The sequence below is a fragment of the Hemicordylus capensis genome, chromosome 2, assembly GCF_027244095.1.
Source record: "Hemicordylus capensis ecotype Gifberg chromosome 2, rHemCap1.1.pri, whole genome shotgun sequence".
In the NCBI taxonomy this organism is placed as follows: Eukaryota; Metazoa; Chordata; class Lepidosauria; order Squamata; family Cordylidae; genus Hemicordylus; species Hemicordylus capensis.
The window spans coordinates 125,086,393-125,106,920 of record NC_069658.1 but is presented as its reverse complement, the minus strand read 5'-3'; the positions used below and the strand labels follow the sequence as shown (position 1 = coordinate 125,106,920).

The 20,528-nt window shown below is 45.1% G+C and overlaps 1 long non-coding RNA gene across 1 annotated transcript in view; it reads left to right on the top strand.

Annotated features, from left to right (window-relative positions):
* Nucleotides 1-20,294, top strand: part of LOC128346982 (uncharacterized) — a 52,798-nt gene extending 32,504 nt beyond the window's left edge. The window contains exons 3-4 of the long non-coding RNA XR_008317326.1: nucleotides 18,358-18,500; nucleotides 19,345-20,294. This is a non-coding gene — a long non-coding RNA (uncharacterized LOC128346982). The remainder of the gene's footprint in view (nucleotides 1-18,357; nucleotides 18,501-19,344) is intronic.
* Nucleotides 20,295-20,528: the final 234 nt, after the last annotated feature.

Genomic DNA, 20,528 nt, shown 5'->3' with positions numbered 1-20,528 from the left:
GACTCTACGCACAAATTATCCATGTGTTGAACATAACGTGGTAAATAGGGTTATATATAGTTAGCTCCAAAACACAAAGTCAGGAGCATAACCAAATGTGATTATTTCTGAGTAAAGGGGAAGGGGAAGAAAAGAGAGTAGCAATCTTATGTCTGCACTGGGCCTACTTAAAAAATAGCTGAGATTCGTGTTAGTTCCATGAATGTACAAGGAGACAAACTTTTCTAGAAACAAATTCAACCCTCAATCTCTTACATTTAATTTGCCTCTGTCTTTGCTGCATCAAAGATTAACTTTTCCCAAAGAACACTAATTAGGATCTTCTAATGTTTCAGCTGTATGTAAGAAGGATAACGCTATGAGCACAATAGTCTGTGACCTCAAACCTGATTAGTGTCATTAATATAACAGAGGTGCAAAGACTGCTTTGGCATATCTTTGGCCAATAATAGAGCCCCTGTTGGAACCTGATGTGCTAATTAGCAGCATAAAAGCAAATGTACATGTTCACATTTATTAGTGCATGTTTAGGATGGGGAAGTCATGGATTTTAAAATAAATCAATCTTGTAATATTCTGGAATGGTGAATCTTTTCAGCATTAAGTCCAACATCCCGCATGGGTGGGGGAAGGGAGGTAGCTGTCATTATGTCAGTTACTATTTTATGTTAGCTATAACATAAAACCAGTTGGGGAGGAGGGAATTGATTCAAATTGAAATCCCACAGTTCTTGTTATGGCTCTTGCTAATAGCAACGAAATCTGATTTCATGATGTTCCTGGTACCACATTAACTTTACATCAGATTAACAAGTGTTATCAGCAGGAGGCGGGGAGGAAACCAGAAGGACTAATATGGCTGAATGTGAAAATGCTGTGGGATGGAGAGGGGCAGCCACACCAGCAAACAACAGGAGAGCAGAAATCTGTTTTAGGAGCTAATCTTGTTGCAGGAAAACAGATGTTCCATTAACAGGATAGTGGTGCAGGTAGGTTTTGCTGATGCTGGATGGATGGACAGATAAATAAATGATACATAGCAGAACAATGGTAAAACTTTCATCATTTCTTAATGACACATGCACCGATGCAGACATTATGCAATGGTGCACTTGCTGGACATCCCTGGCTTCTGCATGTCCAGTGCTCTTCTGCAGAAATCTTTGAATCAAGGGAAGATTTCTCCACACATTGTGGATCCCTGAACCTCCAAGGTTCCACACTGAATGGAGGTGCACTCCCAAAGTTCGGCACTGTCCTTTGTAGATAAACCCCAAGGGTGTTGCTAGGTACAGGTAAGATCTGGGGCCTGAGCCCACAGGATCCTGACTCAGACCCACAGCTTCCCCTGGTTTTGATAATGAAACATGTTCATGCTCTCTAAAGGAATGCAATGCTCTCTTCTAGTTCTTGAAGCTATTAATGTACTTGTTATATCTTTCATGTTTTGGCCAGGAATGTTAATAGGGCCCTATCAGGATTAGCTACCTGGCCCACATCCTTAATTTTTGAATGTCCCTTCCCTTTGCAAACACTTCTTGTGGTGGCTTTTGCCACAGTGTGAAATCTGGGAGATGGGGCTTTAATGTGCATTAGTATCTTATTGCTCAATTTTTTTTAACAGCAATTTAAGAAACACACAACAAATATATGTGGGGGGATGAGAGTACTTTTAATGGGGGTGGGTACATAACTTGTCCTGATCCATCACAACTGCCTTTTCCATCAATCCATGTGCGTGCTAGCACTGCGCAGGGATTCTTGGGGTATGCACTGCATGGAAGCTGCATGGGGCATGGGAAGCTGCATGGGAGACCTGCTCTCCTCTTTCTTAAAGCTCCTGAACTGTGCCCAATCTGCAGTTTGAACCACAGTTCATGCATATCCCTAATTGAGACTGACAGCTAGGTGGCTTGCTGACTGCGGTGGGTTCCCACCACCCCTTCTATAGAAGCTGCCAATTGTTGAAGTGTAAGTACTTATCCTTTAGAAGTGATTGAACAAGAAGCCAACTTTAGCTGAGAAACAGGAGAGTTATTGCTAACTAAACATAATTTATGAAAACAATAAACAGACTAACAGTCTGTTATGCAGAGAGAAAGAGAACCTCTCGGTTTGAATTCAAGCCAACAAGTGCGGAGCAGACAAACAAATGTGACCCCACCCCCACCCCCAAGCCAGCACATATTCACATAGAAGAGCATGCCCCATACAAAGAACTAAGGCAAGGATGCTCTTCACACGATTAGTGTGAAGAGCTGTAAGGGGGGTTGCAGGCAGAGCAGGTTCAACCCACTCTCCCCACAGACAATCACCAGCCCTTTGCTGGGTGAGCAGATCACCCTCCCAGATGAGCAGCAGCTTTGCTCGGGTGCTCCTGCAGCTGACCATGGCTCGTCCGGCTTCTCTGAGGGTCAGGCTCAGGGAAGCCCCCAGAGCCCCAGTAATGTACCACATGAGTGTGCGGTGCATTCCTGGGGTCCTCCCTCTCCTCTCCCTGAAAATGTCTGCTGTGGCTACAAGAAGCCATGGCAGACACATGACCAAAAAAATGGGGTTAGTGAAGTGCTTGCTCCGCTAACCTCGTTTTGGGGGGCATTTAGGTGGGCTTGCCACTGGGAGCCGTGCAGCTCCCATTGCTGCACACGAGCAGCAGAAACCAGCCTGAGCTCCCTTAGCTCAGTTTCTGCTGCTCGTGTGAATTGCCTCATGACCTATGGCAAAATCCCAATAGCAACTGGGTGGCTGTTGGGCATGAGGCCAAGCACCCAGTGTAGCTGCCTTCCTGGATATTTTGCATACAAATGGGAAAGAAACAGAGAGTGGAAGAGGAAATGGGGAGAAGCTTTGTCCCTCCCCTTTTCACAAGCACATGGAGGGGGAAGGAAAGAGGCTGAACCAGAGAGTGAACATAATTCCAGTCCTGAGCATTCTCTCTTGAAACAAGTTGGTGGGACACAGGCAGGAAAACAAGAAGTTCGGGGCATCCAGCCAAACATTGGAGGCATGTGCCCCTTTTGCTCAGTGCTAGCAATGCCAATGCTGGTAGCAGATTTCCAAGTAGAAGATAATACAGAAGACCTCCCCATTCTTCCCTGGAAAACTGCTCTAGGGCCCAAAGAGCTCATTTTTGCCCTCCACTCTGGAGTCACCCTTGGTTACCACAAGTGGCATCACACAGTTCCTGTTTGACCAACCTTCCTGGCTGATATCATAGTAACCCATCTTTCTAGGACTCCATTTAAATGCCAGCACCCCTTCTCCAAGTTGGAGGATCATCAATTGCCCTGAAGGCCCCTTTGTGGAGAAGCTTCAGTTTTGCATTAGAAAGTGTATAATATGGACAGGCGTTGGCAAAAAAGGACCAACAATTCTCTAATGCCCAACAGATCACAACGCCCGCCCCAAGCCAGCCCCTTCTATCAGGCCCCTGCTTTTTAAGCTGTAGAAGTTGAGTTCAGGAGCCCATGCATTCCATTTCCTAACTTAATGGTCTGTTTCAAACACAGAGCGACCAAACACTTCTGCAATGCATAACAGAAAACTCAACCTGGTTATGTGCCAGATTGTTTGCATAAAGCTTATATTTTGAATGATGATTCTAAAAGCAAGAAAAGCTGACTGGGGTGTGCAGTGTAAAATCACATCTGAATGCATAAAGCATTTTTTTTAAATGGTGCTATTTAGAGCCATCAGTAAAATGATCTACATGTGACATGTTTATTTCTTTATTGGGTACCAGGGACTTTCTGCATTTCCATTTAGAAAATGGAAAATGTGTATTTTTAACAACAGGGTTTTTTTTAATTGAAAGGATGGGAATTGATACTTCCAAAGCCTCATATAAACAACCAATGTTTCATTCCACCTACAATATTGCAACCTTCATAGTGTGTCCTTGGCGGGGCTTTTTTGCAATGGAAATAGCTGCTTTACCTATTCTGTCTTGCATCGTGGCTTCATTCTTCCTATTGAATGCTTCCTCTTTTGGTAATGTCAGCCCCTCAGTGGGTAATATCATTCTCCTTTGTATTTCCCCGAGTATGCTGTAAAAGAGGGGGTATGTATACAGACAGAACAGATTAGTGCTTGGACTACTAAGAATTCCTACAGATGATATAACTGCAAATTTGCTTCAGTAACATCGATGGCCTTAACTCCAGTGGCACGGAAACTTCCGTAACAACTACGGAAATTGTGACTCAGTAAATAAGTTATGGTTTACACATGCAGCAGAATGAGGTGGTAGAGTGCTGAGGTGATCGAATGGGCAGTACCACTTCAGACTGTACATGAGTAACCATGTCTTTGCTCAGCTACTTTAACAACTTTCTGCAAGTGCAAATAGAAAACCAGAGCAGTAGGCAAAGGCCTGGACTATAAGCTTCCTCCCTGCTGATCTAGATTTCTGCTTGCAGATCTATCTATCTATCTATCTATCTATCTATCTATCTATCTATCTATCTATCATCTGATTTCTATACTGTCCTTCCAAAAATGGCTCAGGGCTGTTTACAGAGAAATCATAAATAAATAAGATGGATCCCTGTCAGGGATGGAGCTATAATTGGGTGAACGGGTTCAAAGAACCCGGGCCGTGCCCAATCAGGAGCCTCCATTCGCGGCCCTGACACGCCCCCTGCATCTGACGTCAGATGCGGGGGTAGTAGTTTAACTTCTGAGCGGGGGCCACGCGGCCCCTTCGGGAGCTAAACAAAGGCTGGTGCTGTGAACGCAGCACCAGCCTAACTAGCTCCTGAAGGGGCCGCGCGGCCCCTTCAGGAGCTAAGACTGGTGCTGCGTTCGCAACACAGCCCAGAAGTGGCTCTTCCCGGAAGAGCCACTCCTGGGTTGCGCTGTGAATGCAGCACCAGCCTTCGTCTAACTGCCAAAGGGGCCACGTGGCCCCTTTGGCAGTTAAGCTGCTTCTCCCGAATGGAGCCTCAAGGCTCCGTTTGGGAGCCAGACCACGCCCCCCGAGTCTGACGTCAGATGTGGGGGCGTGGCTATCCCCTGCGTCTGACGTCAGACGCAGGGGGTGGGGCTATCGGGGCACCCACCATGGCCGCACATGGGCTGCCAGCGGGCTAGCTACACCCCTGATCCCTGTTCCCAAAAGGGCTCACAATCTAAAAAGAAACACGATAGACACCAGCAACAGTCACTGGAGTTACTGTGCTGGGGGTGGATAGGGCCAGTTACTCTCCCCCTGCTAAATAAAGATAATTACCATGTTAAAAGGTGCCTCTTTGCCAAGTTAGCAGGGGTTTATGTGGGGAACTGACCAAAAGTGACTTCCCCACCTTCAGCCTGAAGTGGTGCAGTCCATTCATCCATCTCAGCTTTTTTTTTTTTTAACTTCATTCCCACTTTATTTTCGTACTTGTGTGGATAAGGCCAGCTCCAGATATCAGGGGGCCCTAGCCATAGGCCTATCTGAGGGTGCCCCAAGAGGGTTGCTCCACTTCCACACTATACAATGCCTATGAGGACCAAAGTGGTTTCAGAGGCAAGCCCTTCTAAGGGCCCTTAGCACCTGACAGCCAACGATGCCAGTGCCAACATTGGCCTTGTGTATAGATCAGGCCTATTACTCAAGGTATTCTCTAACACCAGGGGATATGGCCATATAAATTTAAGGCCCAAACTAGAAACAAGAAAAAGAGATTCCTTCTTATGAAAGGTTTTGAATATTATAAAAAATTGGTGCTGCTATATTAATACCTAGAACAGTTATTTGGAGGGTTCCATTGACTGTGTGTCCACACTAGTGCTCCCTATTGAGAGTTGATATGTCATTTTGCTACAAGTGAGATGTTGAATGAATGTGAGTTCTATCTATCTATTTATTTAAGATTTTTCTAGGCCACTCTTGAGTAAAGCTACCAGTAAACCCAACAGGATGGCATTAAAAATGATAAAACAGTAAGATAACCGTGCAACACAGAACTAATCATGACAGCCATAAGAGACACAGCAAAGCAGATAAAACCAACGTTGAAATTAAGTTCACTCTATTTACTGGAATGTCTGGGCGGCTTACAAAGTCTTCACCTGCAGCCAGAATGATATCACAGTTGGCACTAGGCAGAGTGTCACAACCTACAAGGTCTTCTCTCTCATCATTGCCCACAGAATTACAGATGGTAGAGGAACTGGAGGAGGGTTCCACACCCTTTAAGTGTTCTAAACTGAAATTTAAATTAAATTTAATCAACCGCTATAAAAGAAACAAGGCTTTCTTCTTTGCACTGGTGGATATTCTCAAGTCTCCTAATCATAATTTATGTGATATTTCTTTAGTTAATACTTTCATTTTTAGACCACTTAGTCAAACTTATGAAGCAATGAAAATGCATATAGCAAAACAATTAATATGTGTTTGTACTAATCAAAGTATTAATCAAATCACAAAATCAAAAATCTCCACATATATCCTGTTAAATAATTGCTCACTACAATTAGGGATGTGGACAGAACTGCCTGGTCCGGTTCGGTTCAAGTCCGAATTGGGCCTCTGCGCAATGGGCCTCTGCGAGGCCTGGGTCAAACCTAACCTTGCACATCCCAAACTACAATTGCTAACACTAAATTAGATTGGTTCCAAGAAGTCTTCCGGGGGGAAATGGTTTTACCTGCTTGTAAAAAGTAAAACTAGACCTGTCAAGTAAGCTTTCCTATGCAAAGTGATCCATATCTAGGGTACAGCCACCCAGACAAAATGTTGGATCCATCATTTTTGGACACCTATGAATGGGTTCTACCAGGGTCTAATTGAAGCCATTTTTCCAGCTGTACAAATGGCCACCAGCACACCACCTACCCTCTGCCCCTGTAAATGAAAGACAAAGAACATGGAACAGAGAAGGGAAACAGAAAATTTACTTCTCTATGTTTGTTTTGTACTGCCATGTTATGGTTTTATACCTACACATGCTGTTTAAGAAGAGTTCGGTATGAGTCAATAAATGCTTTTAGCTAGTCAAGGAATTAGTCCCATAATAGACTATTAGTATAAGATTGTTTGTTTGTTTGTTTGTTAAAATTTAAAATATTTCTATACCGCCCAAAAATTGCATCTCTGGGCCCTTTACAATTAAAACCATTTAACGCATTAAATCAATTAACAATTAAAAACATTTTAAAACATTTAAATCTTGTATTAAAATTATTTAAAATGATAAATCTAATTAAAAGCCTGGGTGACGACTAAATGTGTCTTCAGTGCCTTTTTAAAAGTTGCCAGAGATGGGGAGGCTCTTATTTCAACAGGGAGCACATTCCAAAGTCCAGGGGCTGCAACGGAGAAGGCCCTTTCCCGAGTACCCACCAGATGAGTTGGCGGCAGCCACAGGCAAACCTCTCCAGATGATCTTAGTAGGCGGTGGGGCTCATGGCGAAGAAGATGTTCTCTTAAATACACAGGGACTAAGCTCTTTATGGCTTTTTAGATATTGACCAGGACCTTGTATTTTGCCTGGAAATGTATTCGTAGCCAGTGCAATTCCTTCAAGACAAAAGTAATATGTTCTCTCCTAAATGACCCAGGGACCAACCTGGCTGCTGCGTTCTGAACCAACTGCAGTTTCCGGACTACCCCACATAGAGTGCATTGCAGTAATCCAGTCTAAGGTTTACCAGCAGATGTAGCACTGTTTTGAGGTCATTCATCTCAAGAAACGGACGCAGCTGGTGTATCAGCTGAAGCTGATAAAAAGAACCTCTGGCCACTGCCTCAACCTGGGACACCAGGGAGAGGTTTGGATCCAGAAGCACCCCCAGACTGCGTACCTGTTCCTTCTGGGGGAGTGTGACCCCCTCCAGAACTGGCAGATCAAAATCATTTCCTGAGTTCCGACCCCACACAATAAGTACCTCTGTCTTATCTGGATTCAGCCTCAGGTTGTTATCCCTTATCCATCCCATCGCTGCCTCCAGGCAGGCGTTTAGGGCGGTTTTGCGTTCTCCTGATGATGCTGACATGGAGAAATAGGTTTGGGTGTCATCAGCATACTGATAACTCCCTGCACCAAATCCCCTGATGATCCAGCGGTTTCATGTAGAAGTTAAACAACATCAGAGACAATACGGAGCCCTGAGGAACACCTTACAAAAGTTCAGATTTTGAAGAACAACAGTCTCAAAGAGACACCATCTGGAATCTGCCCATAAGGTAGGAGCGGAACCACAGCAAAGCAGTGCCTCCCACCCCCAATCTCTCCTTAGAGAGATCCAAAAGAACCAACAGAGTCACATTTCCTCTGTCAATTCCCAATTGGAGATCATCCATCAGGCCGACCAAGGCAGTCTCCACCCCATAGCCTGCCCCAAAGCCAGTTTAAAATGGATCTAGATAATCAGTTTCCGCCAAGACCGCCTGGAGCTCAATCACCTTGCCCAACCATGGAAGGTTGGAGACAGGCCTGTAATGATTTAACTCTGAAGTTAAAAAACTTATGAAGATTGAAGATTCATGAACGGACTTATGAAGCTTGAAGATTAACTTATGAAGATTGAAATGAAACAGTATTCACCTACATGAGAAAGGGGGCAGGGGTTAAAAGAAACAGAAAAATACAGGTTTGCCATTCAGCTTATACATGATAGGAGCTCTTCTCACGATCAGTGAGAAGGGTTCTGGGGTGGTTTGTGGGGAGACTGGGTTACACTCACGATCCCCGCAGATGAGCAGCTGCTCCTGCCGGTAGCTCTGGGAGTCGGGGTAGAGGGAAGTGCTGCCGTGCGTCACCCTGCCCCCCAGAGTTTGGGATCCCCCTCTCCCCAAGTGTGCCAGGAACGACAAATGATTGCCAAAACAGGCTAGGAGAGCAACTCGCTCCCATGACCCTGTTTTGAAGGGCGGCTTCACAGGTGGGTTTGCCGTTGTGTTGCTGCCAGGATTGGGCCTGATCCCGGTGGTTCACCCGCAGGTGCAAAACCGGGCTAGACTTCTTTCGCCTGGTTTTGCATGCGGGTTTGAATAGCCTCATAGAGAGCCAGTCCCAGCTCAACAATAAGTAGTCATTCACATTTTACATTTTTTGATGTCCTCTTCAAACATCTTCACCTAGAACCATCATGTGTAACACTGCCCTATGCAAGGCAACATTGTTTTGAAATAGTCTGGCACATTAGGACTAACACTTTCCATCATTTGGCATGTCGATTCAGTGAACTAGCCCATGCACTCAACTGTTCTGCTGATTTCTTCTCATTTATTTCTAATTTATAGATGTTTTAAAATTATATCATAGGTGCATTTTATGCCTTCTAACATACCAAAAAGAAATAGTTAAAATTAAATGAGCAGCATTTTTATCAGTTCTCTTCAAACCACAGATGCCAAGTTTGATTTTATTTCTAACACTGAGATTGAAATTCTATTTTAATATGCAGAACTACAGTCTAGGGAGCCATAAAACTAGAGAGTGTTTTCATTAGATGATAGCCCTACTCCTCTTGTTAACAGGAAAGCTGATTCATCAAACAGCAGTGATCAAGACACTACGACCTGAAATGAAAACAGACCTTTGGGAAAGGGTTGGTGGTGATGATGATGGCGGCTGTGGGGAAAATCAGTGTTGAAACCTATACATACAACTTGCAGCTATATCCTTTAATTTTGCCATGGAAACTTTGCTTTCAAATCTATTTCGATCAAGGGAATAATAAAATATGCATTCGCTTTGACATTTCAGAAAATGATCCAAATTTCTAAATGTTGTATTGTGCTCATTTTTAAATCTTGGGACAGTGGCAGTCAGTTTCTTGTTCCAGTTGCTTTATGGCATTTGTATGCTGGCTGACATACACTAATGCTGCACTTGGACAACAAAGTTGCACACTCACAAGAAGACTGTGTATCTGCACAAAACCCCAAATTTGTGAAACTGCGCACTTGCACAAATGTCCCCTGCAGGAAGAGCACACAGGTTGTGCAATGTTAGTCTGGAATGCAGATTTCATTTGGAAATGGCCAAAATGTTTGATCAAAATAGGGGTTGGACCAGTTGTTTCAATGAAGCAACTTGAAACATTTCATGTATGGATATGCATGAACCAAGGTTCATGCACTAGTTCAGCGCTGCAGGGAGGGGAGCAGCAAGCAGGATCTTTTAAAAAGAGGAGAGTAGGTCCTTACCTGCTCTCTGCTGCAGCATGCAGCTTCCTGCTGCAATGGCACTGCCCCCAAGAACTGTGTGTAGTGCTGCGTATGGATTCTTGGGGGCAGTGCCATCACAGTAGGATGCTGCATGTGGCGGCGGCAGGGGCGTAACTATGATCGGGCAAGGGGAGGCAGCTGTCTAGGGGCCCTGGCCTCTGAGGGGGCCCTCCAGAGACATGTCACGTGCCTCCCCTCACCAGCGCCTGCCGCAGCTCCTTCAATTTGAATTATTTTATTTTTTAAAAAAAAATCTCTCCATGTTCGTGCGAGCGTGCTGTATTTTCTTGCCCTCCTTCCCCCCTCCCTTTTCCCTTGTCAGCTCCTCCTCCTTGCCCATTCATTGGCTGGCAGCACCCCACATGATAAAGAAAGGAAAGGCAGGCACATGATTGGGTGGTTCGGCTCTGCTTCCTGGACGCCGACGCCGCTGAGAGCAAGGAAGAGAGGACGTTTCCCTAAAGGGTGGGGGGAGGAAGGGGAAGCAGAGCATCGCAAAGGGCCTTCATTCATTTTTAATTGCAACGCTCTGCTCCCCCTTCCTCCCCCCGTTAGGAAAACAGAAGTGGGGAGGCACACACAGGGGAAGAGTGACAAGTGTGCGCTTTTCACAGTTCCTTGGCTCCGTCTATCAACCGCCTTTTAACATCCAAGGCTGTTCTTTGACTCTTAATCACTTGCAAAGTTAGGTAAGAGAGTGGAGAAATCACTCAAACATTACAGACCTGTCCTTGGCACATGAGATCCTATGGGTCTTTTAAAAGTATACATGATGAAGGAGAAGAAGCCTCTCTTCCTAGCTCTCCCAAATTGGAGAAAGGTCAGTAGTTGTGCAAGGTTCCATTCATGGCCATTTCATTTCCTGCATGATTATGATCTGCTTTCTGCCCGTTCTGTATCCCATCCCATCCAGCCTCACATTTATTTGAGATGCCTTGCCTCCTGAGATTCCTAATGCCCCTCCCTTCTGTCCTTTAAGAAACTTCTGAAAATTTATCTATTCTGCCAGGCTTTTAGGTGTGTGTGTGTGTGTGTGTGTTTTCTCCCCACCCCACCCTGCTGTTGTTGTTTTAATTATATAAACCGCCTCAAGTCTAAGGGAGTCAGGCAGTCAATAAATTTGGTTCTGCTGTGCTGTAATTTACACCTTTTAACTAGTTGGGATAGTTAGCAGAGTCTACATTGGGCCAGGAGGAGAAGAGGAAGGCGGTGACGGATGATGGGTGGTAGTGGGGGCCCATTTTAAAAACTTGTCTCTGGGCCCAAGCCAACCTTGTTACGCCCCTGGGTGGCAGAGAGTAGGTATGTACTCCTATATATTTTTAAGATCCCACGCACTGCATGCAGCTTCCTGCTGTGATGGCACTGCCCCAAGAACCTGCGCACAGTGGATGCCATGTGTGTTCTGGCACAGCATGTGGATGGGTCATCCCGGGATGCATCATCCCAGCCCCTGGAAATCCCATGATGCACTGCGTGAGTGTTCAGTGCATTTGGGGTATCCCCCCCCCCAGCAAGAGGGCAGGAGCAGTGCTCCCTCTAACAGGGTTTCCCAGATGTTGTTGACTACAACTCCCAGAATCCTCAAGCAAAAGCCATTGCATCTGGGAATTCTGGGAGTTGTAGTCAACAACATCTGGGAATACCTGTTAGAGGGAAGACTTGGCAGGAGCCCCACAGCCTCCCAGCCTCACCTGCAAGCAGCCAGTGCTGACAGATGATTGAAAAAAATGGGGCTAAAGGAGAGCTTGCTCCCTTAACCCCATTTAAGAGGCTGGCCTCTCTGGCAGGTTTGCCATTGAAGCACTGCTGGGACCAGGCACAATCCCACCCATTCCTCCAACTAGCCAAGAACAGGCTTGGCTTCCTTAGCTTGGTTTTGGCTGATGGTAAGATTAGCCTCACTATCTCACAAACAAAACAAACCACAACTCAAGGAAGGAAGGCACCCAAGTTCTGGCTTTGTCAATCTGAAATCTAGGAAAACCAGATAGTTATAGCAGCAATAGCACAGCATATTGTTCTCAGTGCTGAGAAAAATCACAAAATCAAACCTTCCTTAATTCCTTCCTCCTCTCCTGGTGTATCGTCTTCAAGAGAGGCATAAGTGCTCTCTCTCTCTCCGAGACCCTTTGAATACATTTTGAGATTCCTTTCTTTTGTTTTCCCTTCTCCTTCCCTCCAGCCAATGGGTGCCCAGTTACCCATGACAACACTTGATTTATATGATAGTAAGCTAACTAATAAGATCTCAAGCCAATCAGAAGCCAGTGCTAGAAAACCAATCAGCAAGGAAAAAATAGGCTCGAAACGTCAAAACATTTTGATTGAAACAGGGTTGTTTTTTCCAAGCTTTAAACAGGCCCTTTATATAGAAAGGTGTGTGTGTGGGGGGGGGGTTGCATTTATATTTTTTATTAGTTTTCTATATACCAATGTGACTTCCAGTTCATCTTTCAACATAGTTATACTGTAACAACTATATTTGCTCTCATATAAATATTTTCTTCATATTTTACCATAATAATCCTTTAGTTTCATTACTCAAACAAATTCCCCAACTGTTATTTTTACATTTCAAGCCCCATTGATAAATCCAAATTTACATTGTTTTTTCTGTACCACAAAGAGGGTTTCCAAACTTCTAGAAAACTTCCTAAATGGCCATCTCTTACTAATACAGTAAATTTAGAAATTTCTGTTTTCTTTTGGGATTTCTTCATTGATTATGCCCAACAGAAAGGGTTCAAGTCTCTTATAACACACATTTGAGAATCTTTTTAAATTCATCATAAGTCATATCCTGAGGCCTCTTTACTTCTCTGCAGGACTGCCACATGCGATAAAAGGACCCCTCGCTTTCTTTACATCTCCAACACTTATTAGATACATTTTTGAAAATTAAAGCTAATTTCTTAGGTATTAAATGTCATACATCAATTTTATCAAATTTTCTTTTACATTATAGCACACTGTGAATTTGAGATCTTTCTTCCACCACTTCTCCCAAACCTCTAGATTAATATTATGACCTACTTCTTGTACCCACTTTACCATTGTTAATTTTACCACTTCATCTCTTGTTTCTTCACATAACAGATTATACACTTAAATAATTCCCAAACTATTATCAAACTTCTTCCACTTTGAGCTTATCATAAGATAAATACACATGCCAACACCAACATTTACAACATGTCAGAGTATTTATTTCAAGTATCATTTGAAATAAATATAACATCTTTGATAATACTCCATTTCTTGATATAACTATTAATTTGATAATTTTTCTAACTTTAATTCTCTTCTAAAGTAATAGCTGGATCTGAATCAAAATCTTTTTTGTATCTTTGCCAAAATTTTTCTAATTCCGAACAATCCCTCATAACAAATTTCTTAGATTTATATTAAAAAACATCCCTTCAGGCAATAGCCATTTAAAGGCTATATTTTTCTTCCTCAAAGTGTCCGCCACATACTTATAATGCTTCCGTTTCTTTAAAATTCTCAATGGAATCTCTTTCAGAACCCTTATAGCATGACCCCCAATAGTGATTGTATTAGTGAAATGTGTGCCCAAAATCCTCTCTTTAATAGATGTGGTGGTAAGCTGTACTAAACAGTCTCTGGGTAGAAAGTATTTTGTTTTGAGCTCCAAACAGCCCATTTCAAGTCAAAAGGTTTTGATGTCGAAGCATTTTGCATGTCCCTAATTCTTGTATTTGCACAATGTGTTTGCATAAGTGCTCTTTAGTTAGAAAATCAGCATAGAATCAATGTGGTGGTGGAAAGTGGCATCACTTTTAAACAAAAATGTTCACAAAGTGGCTTACATAGAACAAAGAGTAAAAACAATGGTTCTTTATTACAAAAGAGGTTACAATATAAAAGGAACTGCACAAGAGACTCAAAAAGGGGTGCCAGAAAGTTGATAGTTGCTCTGGGATAAGATTTGAGGGCCTTACCCACATGGTCATCATTGAAACACCACCCACAGCCATGTGGGATATGCTCACTGCAAATCTTGTCCAAGTTATCTGACGACAACAATTCAGGACCACCAGAGTTGCTGCCAAATTCTGCCTCCACCAACATTTCAGGCTATTGAAATCATAGTGGTTTCTGATCTCATTACCCACTAAATTTTGATGGATTCAGAGCCCAGTCTAGAAAGATATATGATATGCAGCCAGCATGTTTCTAGCCTATGCTAGGCCTTATTTTGCATGCTCCAAGACCTCCAGCATGGTATAGTTATTGGCATCATATATGGGCTGAGTGGGAACTGGGGGACGTCCCAAGGCCATGCTGCAACATACCAACATCACATCGGACCATGTACTGTGCAAGACAGGAGTCTTTAGGGAGGGAGAGGGTGTGTGTGTGTGTGTGTGTGTGTGTGTGTGTGTGTGTGTGTGTGTGTGTTCTAGGCATCTAATATCCACTGAGATGCTGGATCCAGTCCAGATTTGTTGCACTATCTATCAAAATCTTTTCCAGAATAACTGGAAGATGTTCTCCTATCCATAGATAAAATGGCTAACATCCAGACCAAACCTCTGCTGATATATGGTTTTCTGTTCCTACCCCTTGGTTGGGGGCAGCATTTGGTGATCTCTCCTTTGTAGCTGCCCCTGCCTCCCAAAACTATGTGCCTGAAGACCAGGGAACCCTCAAAAAGATAGTTTTGAAAGACAAAGGTGGCTGCAGAGGGAAGGTGAGATGAGATAACTGAAAACTCCCTCCCCCATGCAATGAAACCCCCCAATGTGTAGGTGGAGGGTTATATTGGATGTTGGCCAATGTGTATAAAAATGGAGCTTTCATATAGCCATCTAGAGATAACCACCAATTAGTCATCTCATCCTTTTAAAAAGCTATTTGTACTAATGAAAATCACATCATCCCGCGGCAATAAGTTCTAAAAACAAGTATGTGCTGTCTGTATTTCATTTTATTTTAAATCAGCTGTCTGTTAATTGTTTTGGACAGGATGGCCATAGGTTTTTCTATTATGAGAATACATTTTTTTTAAAAATTGAGAGTTTTCTTTGTTTAAAATTGAGTTTTCTTTGTTCAACTGCTTTGATTTCTTCCATGACATATAGTGATGGGTTGGTCGAAGTTGATATTTTTCATTGTTACACACAGCTTGAAAATATACTAATATTGCCCTTTTCCTTCTTTGGTTGTTGCATTTGCTGATGTATTGGGTTTGATCAACTGTATTTTTAATGGATGCCCATGAGAGTTTAACTTGAAGGGTACTCAAAAATCAAAACATGAGGTTTTTTAATCCTTCTTCAGATCAGCTAATCTCAGCGGATATGAATGTAAACTCTGTAGCTAGAACTGTAAGTGGTTATTCAGTCAACTCTAGCTGCTATTCTAATGGAATTGGACATGATTTTCTAGTATATAGCTCTTGAAGAACTCATGTTCTTTTGCTTTTCTGTGCAAGGTCTATAGTTGTTCACATGCATGATATACCTGTGTATATAAAATAATTCCATTAAAACCACATCACTCATGCTATGGGAAAAATTGCCCCAAGTTTCTAGTCTCCTATGGCTGCAGATACATGCTTGAATGAAAGTATAAAGAGATGTTTTCATCTTTAAACATTTGGCTGCTTTTGATTCAGTTAATTTCCATTTTCATATTAGTGTGGATGTTTTTCTGTTTAATATTCAATTTCATTTTGCAGATACGTTTTCATTTTCTGTTGTTTTCATTGGGAGACCCACTCATGGCAGCCAGTCTTCGGATGCTTGTAACTTCTGATGCTTGTAGTTTACATGCTATGCAGCCAGCCACACACCCAAGAGGAACGTTATCTTTCTGGCTGTGTGTGACTCACAAGTATGTGGATGCTCCTACCAACTGTGGGGGAAGAGCATCCACATGCTTGTTGTTCATCCCAAGGTCTGTGTCAGAGAAGCTGCAACTGGCTCCGATCATTCCAAATGCGAGTTGGTCACAGCTGCTCTGACGCAGCACCTAGAAAGCCTCCCCTGCCATTGGTGATAATGTCCATGCTCTAGTGAATTATGGAGGGGAGAGTATGTAGACCTCTTCCAACTTTTGTTGTGTGAACCTGAAGCGATGCTCAAGAATGAGGAGCAGGCCAGAGATCAGGAAAAGAGCAAAAAGAAGCCCATCAAAAGGAACTGGGATAACTGACTGTCCGCCTACAAAGTTTTCATGGGGGTGGTTATGCAGGTGCAGCCTGCCCCGGGGCCTTCATTGGTTAAATACCTCGATATTATCCACCAGGCCAACAGGGACTTTGCGGGCAATGCTTAGCTTTGCTATGACCAAGACTTTAGAATTGAAGCTGCTTTCGAACCCACCATCAGGTGGGACAGGCAGCATCAGGAGCTCTGGCTGCTGATCATGGCTCTCTCCTGGCCCATACAGTGTGAGCGGGCAAACAGCGGGCACCTTATAACCAGAGCCATTGCAACAGGGGCCTCTCCCTCCGTTGGGGCCTCCCAACAGCTGGTTCAACACCAGCTTGTGTGCTGGGAATTCAATAACGGTGGGCGGTGCACGGGGGACCCAAGTAGATATCGCCATGACTGCGGGTTCTGCAGGGCCAGACACCCCTGTACAAATTGTCCCAGGGAGCGGAGCGGGAGGCAAGGAGCTTGGGGAGGTAGGAAGGGCCTAGGGGGACCTGCACCAGCAGCTACAGAAAAAGGGACCTAGTCCTGTTAACCTGGGCATCCTGCAGGAGTAGCTACATGATTGCCCCCTGCGGGAAAGGGCCAAGTACCTCTGGGAAGGTTTTTCTTTTGGTTTCCATATCCCGTGTCAGCTACCCAGAGTTCATGTTAATTCGGGGAAACTGCAGTCGGTGAAGGGCATGGAGTAGGTGGTTATTAAAAAAAAATCCAGAAAGAGGTATCTCTGGGGAGAGTTTTAGGCTCCTTTGAGGCCCTGCCTCTCCCGAACCTGTGCATTTCGCCTTTGGGTGTGGTGCCGAAGAAGCATTTGGGGGAATTTAAGCTTATTCATCATCTCTCCTTCCCCAGGGGCTCCTCAGTGAACGATGGCATTCTGGCCGAGCTTTGCTCGGTTTGCTATACGTCGTTCGACAAAGCGGTGCACCTCAGCCCGGGTACCCTTATGGCAATATGTGATGTTGAATCCACCTTTAGGCTCCTGCCGATGCACCACAGGAACTTTAAACTCTTGGGTTTTTCCTTTCAGGAACTTTTTTACGTTGATAGGGCCCTTCGCATGGGGTGTTCAGTGTCATGTGCTGCCTTTGAGGCCTTCAGTTCCTTTCTGGAGTGGCGCCTGCGGAAGCAGGTGGGCTCTCGATATACTGCCCACTTGCTAGATGATTTTCTTTTTGTCGGTCCCAAGGGGTCTGGGCAATGCACACACTTACTGCACACATTTAACAGCATGTGTGCGGAGCTAGGGGTTCCATTGGCTGGGGATAAGACCGAAGGCCCAGCTAGTAGGCTTGTGTTTCTGGGGATAGAATTAGACACCATGGGTGGCTGCTCCCGGTTGCCAGAGGAGAAGCTGGAGGTCTTGAAGGGGCTGGTTTACCAGAGTTTGGGGGCCAGGAAGCTTACACTCTGCCAGCTGCAGGTCCTCCTGGGTCATCTGAACTTTGCTTGAAAAGTGATGGCCCCAGGCAGGGCTTTCCTTAGGTGCCTGTGTGATGCCTTTGCAGGCCTTCGGGAGCCCTATCACAGAGTCCAGGTCTTGGCGGGCAAGAGGGCAGATTTTCAGGTCTGGGCTTCCTTCCTTGATTCTTGTAACAGAGTTTCCTTTCGGAGGGCGGAACAGCACTTAGAAGTTGAGCTGCAGGTGTGCTCTGATGCGGTGGGGAGTCATGGCTTTGAGGTTTACTTTAGGGGACAGTGGTGCGCAGATGCCTGGCCTGCTGATTGGGGGGCATGGGGGTAACTAGAGATCTTTTATTTTTAGAGGTTTTCCTCATTGTCATGGCCATGCACATTTGGGCTGGGGATTTCACTAACTCAGCTGTGCACTTCTGGTGCGACAATATGGCCATGGTGCATGTAGTAAACTCCCTCACCTCCAAGTCATAATGGATAATGTCCCTGGTCAGATCCTTTGTGTTGCAGTGCCTCCACCATAATATTTTCTTTATGACTTGCCACATTCCAGGTGTGGACAACAGCATTGCAGATGCACTCTCTCGTTTGCAGGAGGAGCGTTTCCATCAGCTAGCCCCTGGGGTGAATCAGGAACTAGATCCCATGCTGCCTGGGCTCTGGAGCCTTGCCATAAAGCCCACAATGCCATCTGGTCATCCTCAGCTCCTAGCACCAGGGAGGCATACAATAGGAAGGTAAGGTTTTTCTTGCGGTTCAGGTCTCAGGTAGGGTTGGATCACTGTTGGCCTGCCCCGCCCAGGCACATTATGCAATTCCTGGTTCACCTTAAAGCCTCAGGCCTGTCACTATGGAAGGCTATTTGGCAGCCCTCATCTTTGTCTTCAAGGCAAGGGGCCTGAGTGACACCACCCCCAATTTTCGGGTGTGCCGTATGTTGGAGGGCTGGTCTCGGGCCAGCCCACCTGTACCTGACTCCCAGCACCCATTCATGCCTGATATTACTGAGGCCCTGATAAGTTTTCTGCCTTCAGTCTGTAGGTCCTCCTTTGAAATCTCCCTTTTCCATGCTGCCATCGTCGTGGCCTTCTTTGGGGCCTCTGAGCTTTTTGTTAGAGGCAGAGCAGGGCCTATGGAGCGTGTGGTGCAAAGCAGCGATTTGGTCATCATACCAACATATGACGTTGAAGCTGCATTACTCCAAAACCAACCAGAGGGGCTGGGGGCAGCTGGTCACCCTGCACCAGGCGGCAGGCACAGTGATTTGCTTGGTGGCAGCCCTAGAACACTATGTCTCCCTTGTGGGGACTGCACCGGGGTGCTCTTTCTGGCATGAGGACGACTCACCTCTCACCCAGTTTCAGCTCTGGGCAGTGCTACAGAGTGCACTGAAGAAAGGGGGCTGGCTCGTGAGGGTTTTTTCCTTGCACTCCGTCCATATTGGCGTGGCATCCACTGCTGCCAGACTGGACCTCACGGAGCCTGTGTTACAGAGAATTGGGCACTGGCGCTCCAAGGCCTATAAGAGTTACGTGTGTGATCTTAATGTTTGATGTTTACCTGTTCTCTTTCTCTCGGCAGATCCTGCTAGGCCACAGTGGACTGCCAGGATGTTGATAGCGGGACATTCTATTGTTTTTTGGGCCACAAGGAGGTCTGAGAATCCAGATGGGGAACTCAGCTTGGATTGGGCAACCGAACATCTATTTTGTGGATAGGTAGGAGGGGCATGGTCTTTGCCCAGCTCTTGCTGGTTATCGATGGGTTTTTGGCTGTTTCACCCACCCACCCCCCCACCCACCCCAGTTGTTACAGAGTGAACTTCACCCCCTCCTCCTGTTGCACTTGGGGGAGAATGATTTGGTGGACAGAACAGGGAAGGCCGTGTCTCAACAGGCAGCCAGGGATATTGAGACCATTAGGTCCTGGATCCTGGGTGTGAGGGTGCTATGGTCTGATTTGTTACAGCATAGGGTTTGGCGAGGGTCCTTGAAGCCTGGCCGGGTCACAAAGCCCATAGGAAAGTTAATCAAGCTCTGGGTGCTTTTGTTCGGGCAACAGGGGGCACATTTATAGCTCACCCGGCATATGTTTTTCCCATCCAGAGTTGTTTCAGGGGGACAGTGTTCACTTCTTTATAGGAGACTTGCAGGGAAGATTGGCAGGGTTTGGGGATGGTTGGTGGGCAGGGGAAGTGCCAAGCTAAGCTGACCCTCCCAGTGGCAGGAGCAGTGCAGTAAGCTGGGGCAGTACATTTTCTGGTGAGCACCTTAAAGCAAAGGTTTGACATCAGGAGGAGTCCTTGGCAGTCCTTAGAGGCCTCACGGCTTAAGGAGCACTGGCCCTGGAGTTACTCCTTCCTGCAGGGTTGCACCCTCTTTAAAGGTCCTTCACGGCTTGAAGGGGTGGGATCTAGGCAGGCTGCTTTGACACAGGTTGGCTATGGAAGCAGTCACTACAGGGATGATGCTGGCCGTGGAGCGCCAATCCTCCTCGTGACATTATTTGAATAAAGTTGTGGCCCACGTTTAACTCCATATCCTGTGTCTCGTGTCTTCATTGGTCTGGGTGCAATGAATGAATTTTCTTTTGGAGTCCATTTGTTTTAACTTCCATTCATTCTCATTGCAAACGTTAATAAACTGAATGAGGTTTATTATTTTTAAAATGAATGCTCATCCTTAGTGGACAATGCCTGCTAAAAATCTTAGCAGCCAGAAGTGGGCTAAATAAGATGTCCGGTGGTTGAAGGCAGGGTTTCAGTA